Source organism: Diadema antillarum, unplaced genomic scaffold (genome assembly GCF_040938485.1).
Source record: "Diadema antillarum isolate AM-2024a unplaced genomic scaffold, OU_Dant_1.0 seq00001872_RagTag, whole genome shotgun sequence".
NCBI classification, from domain to species: Eukaryota; Metazoa; Echinodermata; class Echinoidea; order Diadematoida; family Diadematidae; genus Diadema; species Diadema antillarum.
The window spans coordinates 1-7,424 of NW_027272541.1; positions in this window are offsets into that span (position 1 = coordinate 1).

Below are 7,424 nucleotides of genomic sequence, written 5' to 3' on the forward strand. Positions count from 1 at the left end.
TACATGAGAAAAAGTACCAACGCACCCTTTCGGCAAAACCGGGGGGGGGGGGGGGGGGGGGGGGCTTTGGACGAAGGTTGGGGTCTCCAGTCAACGCGACGCGACCCAACGCCCCCAACGCACCCTTTCGGCAAAACCGGGGGGGGGGGGGGGGGGCTTTGGACAAAGGGTTGTGTTAACATTAACGCGACGCGCCACCACCCAACCCACCCTTTCGGCACAAGCCACTATATCTTGTATCTTGATTAGAATTGTAAGATTTAATAAGCATCCACGAATTCCATGTTTTGTAAGCTGAAATACAACAATTTTATTACAAAATACAACAAATTAATTACAAATCACCCTCAAAAGACCCCTTTTAAGTGCTTGAAAAAGCATGTCATGTGGACTTTTTTAAAGTCCCTACCGGGATGGGGTTGTCGTTGAACACTTTTTCAGCAATTAGGGGCGCAATTTTCGCGCTTGCCCCGGGCGCCGTTTTCCCTAGAAAACAGGTATACAATTCAGTATATAGGCACGAAGATGATCACAGACTTTTCTTCATGGCTGATACATGTGTCAAACCAAACTATTGAAGGTGAAGAATTGATTGTTTTTACGTTTGAAAATATACCCCCCCCCCCCCCCCCCAGAGTGAGACCCTATCCCGCTTGGCTGCTTTATACTTAACTCTCTCAGAAAGGTCCACTATTTCCAATTTTGAACCCCTCCCCCCCTAAAAATCCTACTTACGGGCAAGGACGGGCTTGAGTTGATTGCCGTTCAATTTTATTGATTTCAGCATTTTGATTTGTAACTGGTTGTTCTGTTTTGTTTTTGTTTTTTTTTGTTTTTTTTTGGGGGGGTGCATGGCAATAGTGCAGAGGTATAGCGTTTGGTATTTCTTGTGTGTTTGTGTGTGTGTGTGTGTGTGTGTGTGTGTGTGTGTGTGTGTGTGTGTGTTTGGTAGTAATATTGTGTCGTAATCCTGTGGTAAATGTCCTGTGGTAGACTCTCGTGTGGTAACCATATACCTGGTACTTTCTTCGCAGGAAGAAGACCACGGTATACCATCTAATGTTCGTCAATAGCATTGACCGATTCAAAATATCGACATCCTGGCACCTCCTGAAATTCGCCGTTGGTGGCGCTGTTTGTAGTGCTGTTGCTCAGCTCGCAAAGGTTCTTTCTGAAGTTGAACGATACGCATTCCTGCAGCTGAAGACACCTAGCGGCGCAGTGAACAGCGCTCGTCGCCGATAGTTTCTTGATCACGTGACCACCACCCAACCCACCCTTTCGGCGCAAGCCACTATATCTTGTATCTTGATCAGAATTGTAAGATTTAATAAGCATCCACGAATTCCATGTTTTGTAAGCTGAAATACAACAATTTTATTACAAAATACAACAAATTAATTACAAATCACCCTCAAAAGACCCCTTTTAAGTGCTTGAAAAAGCATGTCATGTGGACTTTTTTAAAGTCCCTACCGGGATGGGGTTGTCGTTGAACACTTTTTCAGCAATTAGGGGCGCAATTTTCGCGCTTGCCCCGGGCGCCGTTTTCCCTAGAAAACAGGTATACAATTCAGTATATAGGCACGAAGATGATCACAGACTTTTCTTCATGGCTGATACATGTGTCAAACCAAACTATTGAAGGTGAAGAATTGATTGTTTTTACGTTTGAAAATATACCCCCCCCCCCCCCCCCCCCCCCAGAGTGAGACCCTATCCCGCTTGGCTGCTTTATACTTAACTCTCTCAGAAAGGTCCACTATTTCCAATTTTGAACCCCCCCCCCCCCTAAAAATCCTACTTACGGGCAAGGACGGGCTTGAGTTGATTGCCGTTCAATTTTATTGATTTCAGTATTTTGATTTGTAACTGGTTGTTCTGTTTGTGTTTTTTTTTTTTTTGGGGGGGGGTGCATGGCAATAGTGCAGAGGTATAGCGTTTGGTATTTCTTGTGTGTTTGTGTGTGTGTGTGTGTGTGTTTGTTTGTGTGTGTGTGTGTGTTTGGTAGTAATATTGTGTCGTAATCCTGTGGTAAATGTCCTGTGGTAGACTCTCGTGTGGTAACCATTTACCTGGTACTTTCTTCGCAGGAAGAAGACCACGGTATACCATCTAATGTTCGTCAATAGCATTGACCGATTCAAAATATCGACATCCTGGCACCTCCTGAAATTCGCCGTTGGTGGCGCTGTTTGTAGTGCTGTTGCTCAGCTCGCAAAGGTTTGCTCTGAAGTTGAACGATACGCATTCCTGCAGCTGAAGACACCTAGCGGCGCAGTGAACAGCGCTCGTCGCCGATAGTTTCTTGATCACGTGACCCAAGAGACACTTGCCAGTCAGGGGTTTCCCCTTCCCATCTGTCAACGCAGTGAAGTATCCAGACTTCAGCTCATGGGTTAGAGGTGGCACTATGCAGTGAGATGAAAAGAGAAGTTACCAGTAGGGATCATTTCATCGAAATTGACATTTCTAATCCCTCTCATCGGTTGCTAAAGTAGTCTTTAAGTCTTTTCGTAATACCAGTCGATTGCCATGATAGAGCACGTTATGTACGGCATCTGCCAGATGTTCTTGTTATTGTACAGTATACAATACAACATAATATGTGTCTATTCTCTTCTTTTATGTCCGCTCTTTTGCATTCTTACTCACCCTGGTATATGTACACAATTCTTTGCAATACATTCAAGCCAGGTTGCTTTTTATCATTATTCTTATACATCATGGATTCCAGTTTGCTTGTGTTCACTATGGTTGTATTTTCATTTTTTCTCATTTTTTTCTTCCTAATTTGGTATGTCAGTTGACATTGCTCCCATAAAATTTGTTTTATATCTGTTAGTAGCTTCATTAATTAATCATTCGTTCTCGAATGTATTTTTTCTGAGGGTCCCATATCGTACACGCTTTGATTTTTAATGGGACCCTCCATTTCAATTCCCATTATTTTTGATTGCCATTGTAATCATTATCCATATCATCTGTCATGTACACGTTCGGTAAGAACGCATATTTGTCTATCATAATTAAGCATATGTGAGTAGGCCTACATATGAATAATTTGATCGCAAAACGAGCTAAGCCTTGAAAAGGTTCAGGAGCTACTTTACTGATCGCAAAATATTTGCTTCTTTTTCAGGTTAAAGTTCCAGAAAAAAAAAAATCTGCCTATTGCGATGTCCCTCAAGGTAGTCTACTGGGACCTCTTCTGTTTATGACGTATATAAATAATATTAAAGAAAAATCAGTCATCGTTTTTTTTTTCTTTCCTTTTGTTTGCCGATTTTTATCACATCCAGATCCCCGCACCTAGGTGGAGGCCTTAAATTCAAAACGTCAAAAGTTGCATTATTGGATAACGTGGATAAGGTCAAACAAATTGTCTTTAAACCTTCTCAAAACAAAGTGTATTATCATTTAATGATGTACTGATACAGTATTACATGATACAGTTATAGATGTACTAGTAGTCAGATCAATGAAGTTTTTAGGTCTGACAATCGATAATAAACATTTGTGGAAGTTACATATTGATAGTGTGTGTCATACAATATCTTGTAACAGATAGTGTCCTTGTATCCCACCTCTGATTCACCCTCTCAATGTTATATTTCACTTTGATTCTACCTTATCTTTATTGACGGTATCATAGCTTGGGGAGACACTCATTCAATGTACCTCGATAAACTGTTACGTCTTCAGAAAAAGAAAACCCTTCGTATAATTTGCAATGTATCTTGGGGAGCTCGTACTGACGTTTTATTTTTCGAAAAAAAGAAGAAGCAGATATCAAAGGTTACTGATCTTTATTGTTATCATCTTGGTCAATCTATGTACAAATTCACTAATGGTTTATTACCTCACTCCTATACTAGCATGTTTGTGAAAACAACTCCTTTCGTATACCCTACCCATCACTCTGATAAATCTAATTTTCCTTTAACCAAGATTTTGGACCCAAATTTTGGAATAGACTCAGTGATAGCCTAACAACGGCCACGATTTTGAATTCTTTTAAGATTGATTTAAAAAAAAAATCTTTTTAGATATTTACAATAATTCATCTGAATTTAATTATCGAATATGACGTTTTATAACTACATCAAAATTAAAAAGAAAGACAAAACTCTGTAATTTCTCGGTAGTTGCAAACGTGCCGGAATATTATTACCTTAAATTTTCCTTCAACATTGGCTCAGCGCCTCCGTTCATCCATTACTGTTTGTCTACGATATCGACATTTTTTATTCTATTTTCACACCATGTTTTCAGCTCTTCTTCTTTTCTCTCTCTTCCTTGTTTATCTTCTGTCCTATTTTTTTTTCTGCGTGACAGCGACTTTGGGATTTGTCTTGGTGTCTGTCTATGGCTATAGTTAGTTTTGTATTCTTAGTTCGTGAAATTCGGTCTTGCAATTCAACTGCTCGTGTGCAAAAATAGAAAGTCAATGACATTATGTAGATAATTGTTTTACTATTTTCAATATTTCAGAATGTTTTTGTGCGTTTTTCCTTTTACCTTATCAATGGCATATCCAAAAATTCCATTTATCATATTTTTTAATGTCGATATTTATTATACACAGAAGATATAAGTGCATATATAATTATACATGCGTTTATATCTTCTGTTAAAAAAAATGTATTTACATGTTTTGTTGGAGATGAAAAATGACTGACTGACTGAATGAATGAATGAAAGCGCCGTTTTAAAACTTTGTTATTTTTTAAGTAAGTCTATCATCAGATAGAACAAATTAAAACCTTTCAAGGGATACCTCACACGTTGCATGACTAGGAATATTCTTTAAGTTATGATTAAAATTATCTCATCCTTTCGTATCATTTTCTGTGTTTTTTTTCAGCGAATATCTGAAATTGGCAAATATGGCGTTAGCTCGTTTTGCAAAAACAAAACAAAACAAAACCTCTTTATATATAATCTATATTCATGGGGGATGGGCTGCATTATCGCTGTTCACTCACCCTCACACAAGGCGAATACATGGTTAAAGGGCTGCAGGTTGTTGCATTCCATTTGCTGAAACTTGAACTGCCTTGCAACCTGAGTTGACGCACAGTTCTGATTTGAGCTAGTTGGTTCCTGCCACTGTCCTGTGGAAAAATGAAATTTCCACTGTAACGCTTTCCTCTTGTTAATCATAAAGAGGCATATTGATATGAAGTCATTCACTTATCGTAGGCCACATCATTATAATTATGAAGAGCTCACTTGCAAAAGTAAGCTCTTCATAATTATAATATAAAAATATTACATTGATGATGAGCTGGTAAACGATCCACTCAAAATCGCAAAAGAAATTAATACGTATTTTGTTCTGATGGGTCCTCGTCTTGCCTCTACCATAGATTCGGGAAATGCTCATTTTACTCTATACTTTCCGTCATCTCCCGAAAATTCTTTATTTCTTACGCCCACAAATCGTCATGAAATTATCAAAACAGTCAAGGAACTTAAACCTAGTCATTCTAAAGGCTATGCTTGGTTTGGTGTTAACCTTTTTTAGCAGATCATAAACCATTTAGCCGAACCATTATCTCATATTTTCTATTTATCGCTTTTTTCTGGTCAATTGCCAAATTCCTTAAAAATAGGCAAGGTTATACCAATTTATAAGAAATATGATTCATGTCAATGAAGAATTATCGTCCAATTGCTTTGCTTCCTGCATGCCCTATCTAAAGTCTTAGAAAAGATTGTACATAAAAGACTTTATGGGTTTGTAAATGATAATGCATTATTAGTTCCTAATCAATTTGGTTTTAGAAAAAGACATTCTGCTGATTACGCAACTATTCAATTACGTGATCAAATTATTGAATCGTTTATGAAATAAAAAGAACATGCTATCGGGACTTTCATGGATCTAAGCAAGGCATTTGATACCATAGATCATAATATCTTATTGTATAAAATGCAGAAATACGGTATCCGCGGCCAAGCTTTAAACTGGTTTAAAGATCATTTACACAACAGAAAGCTATAATTATTGTGTTTTATCAATCGACTGAATCCAATAAACAAAACGTCTCTGTGGAGTCCCACAAGGATCGATTTTAGGACCTTTGTTGTTCTTGATATATGTAAATGATTTAAGGCATTCATCTTCGTTATTCAACTTTATTTTGTTCGCAGATGACACGAGCATCCTCTTTTCTCACAAAAACCTACATACACTGACTACAGTTGTCAATATTCAGAATTATTAAAGGTTTCAACGTGGTTTAAGTGGAATAGATTATCATTGAATATTGAAAAAACGAATTACATTTTCTTTAGAAATAGCCATACACAATATAAAAAAAAAAATCGGGATCCTCTTATGGAAAGTAAGAGAATATTTTACCAAACATACCCTTCAAATTCTTTATGATGCACTCATATTACCCCATATCACTTACTGTAATATTGTGTGGGGGAATTACGGTGTTAACAAAATAAAGTTGATATTGTTACTACAAAAACGTGCGGTAAGACTTATTACCGATTCACACTACTTAGCACACACTGAATCTTTGTTTTATGATTTAAAGACTCTTAGAATTTCTGATATGCACACATGGCAAACAGCAATATCTATGTATGAATATACTAACAATCAGCTCCCTGAATTATCTAAAGATATGTATATTCCAAGTTATAGTATTCATTCATATCCTAACCGTCATGCAACCGATTATCATTTGGAAAATCCTAAACTCATTATAGCTCAAAATTCTATAAGACATCATGGTCCAGATGTGTTGAACTCATTGAATGATGACCTTAAACGCAGTTCTTCTCTGCAATGTTTAAATCATCTTATAAAAACGTTCTTCTCGCAATGTACCACTCGAATTAGAATTTACGCTTTTGTTATAGTTCCCAACTCCTGAACAATGTATCTCATCGCTTTTCTTCTCTTTTCTCTTCCATCTACTCTTCCTATTCGGGTCGCTTATTCTCGAGTTTTGTTTTGTTTTGTTTTGTTTTTTCTTTCGTCTTCATACATTCCACCCTGTGTTGTCTTTTTTGGTCAAATGACATTTAAAATACTTTAAAGATTTACATTATTTGTTCTACGTATGTATAATTGTTCCGTCCCTTCCTTTTTTTTTAAAATAATCAAATAAAAAATTGTTCCAAGGCATATTGTGTTCAGAGGCCGTTGTCCAAGTCAAGCGTTTTGCTTATTGATAACGGTCTCCTCCAGCTGTACACTTAACTATAAGATCTGTAACGATACTTAAGTATTATTTCATATGATTATATACTTGTAATGCGAAATTTTGTTTATATTTTCATGACTTGTGAATAATATGTTCGATATTGTTATACTTATTTTCTGTTATGTACAAGTGGAGAAATAAAACTTACTGAAACTGAAACTGAAACTGAAAAGGGTCTATGTTAATTTCTAT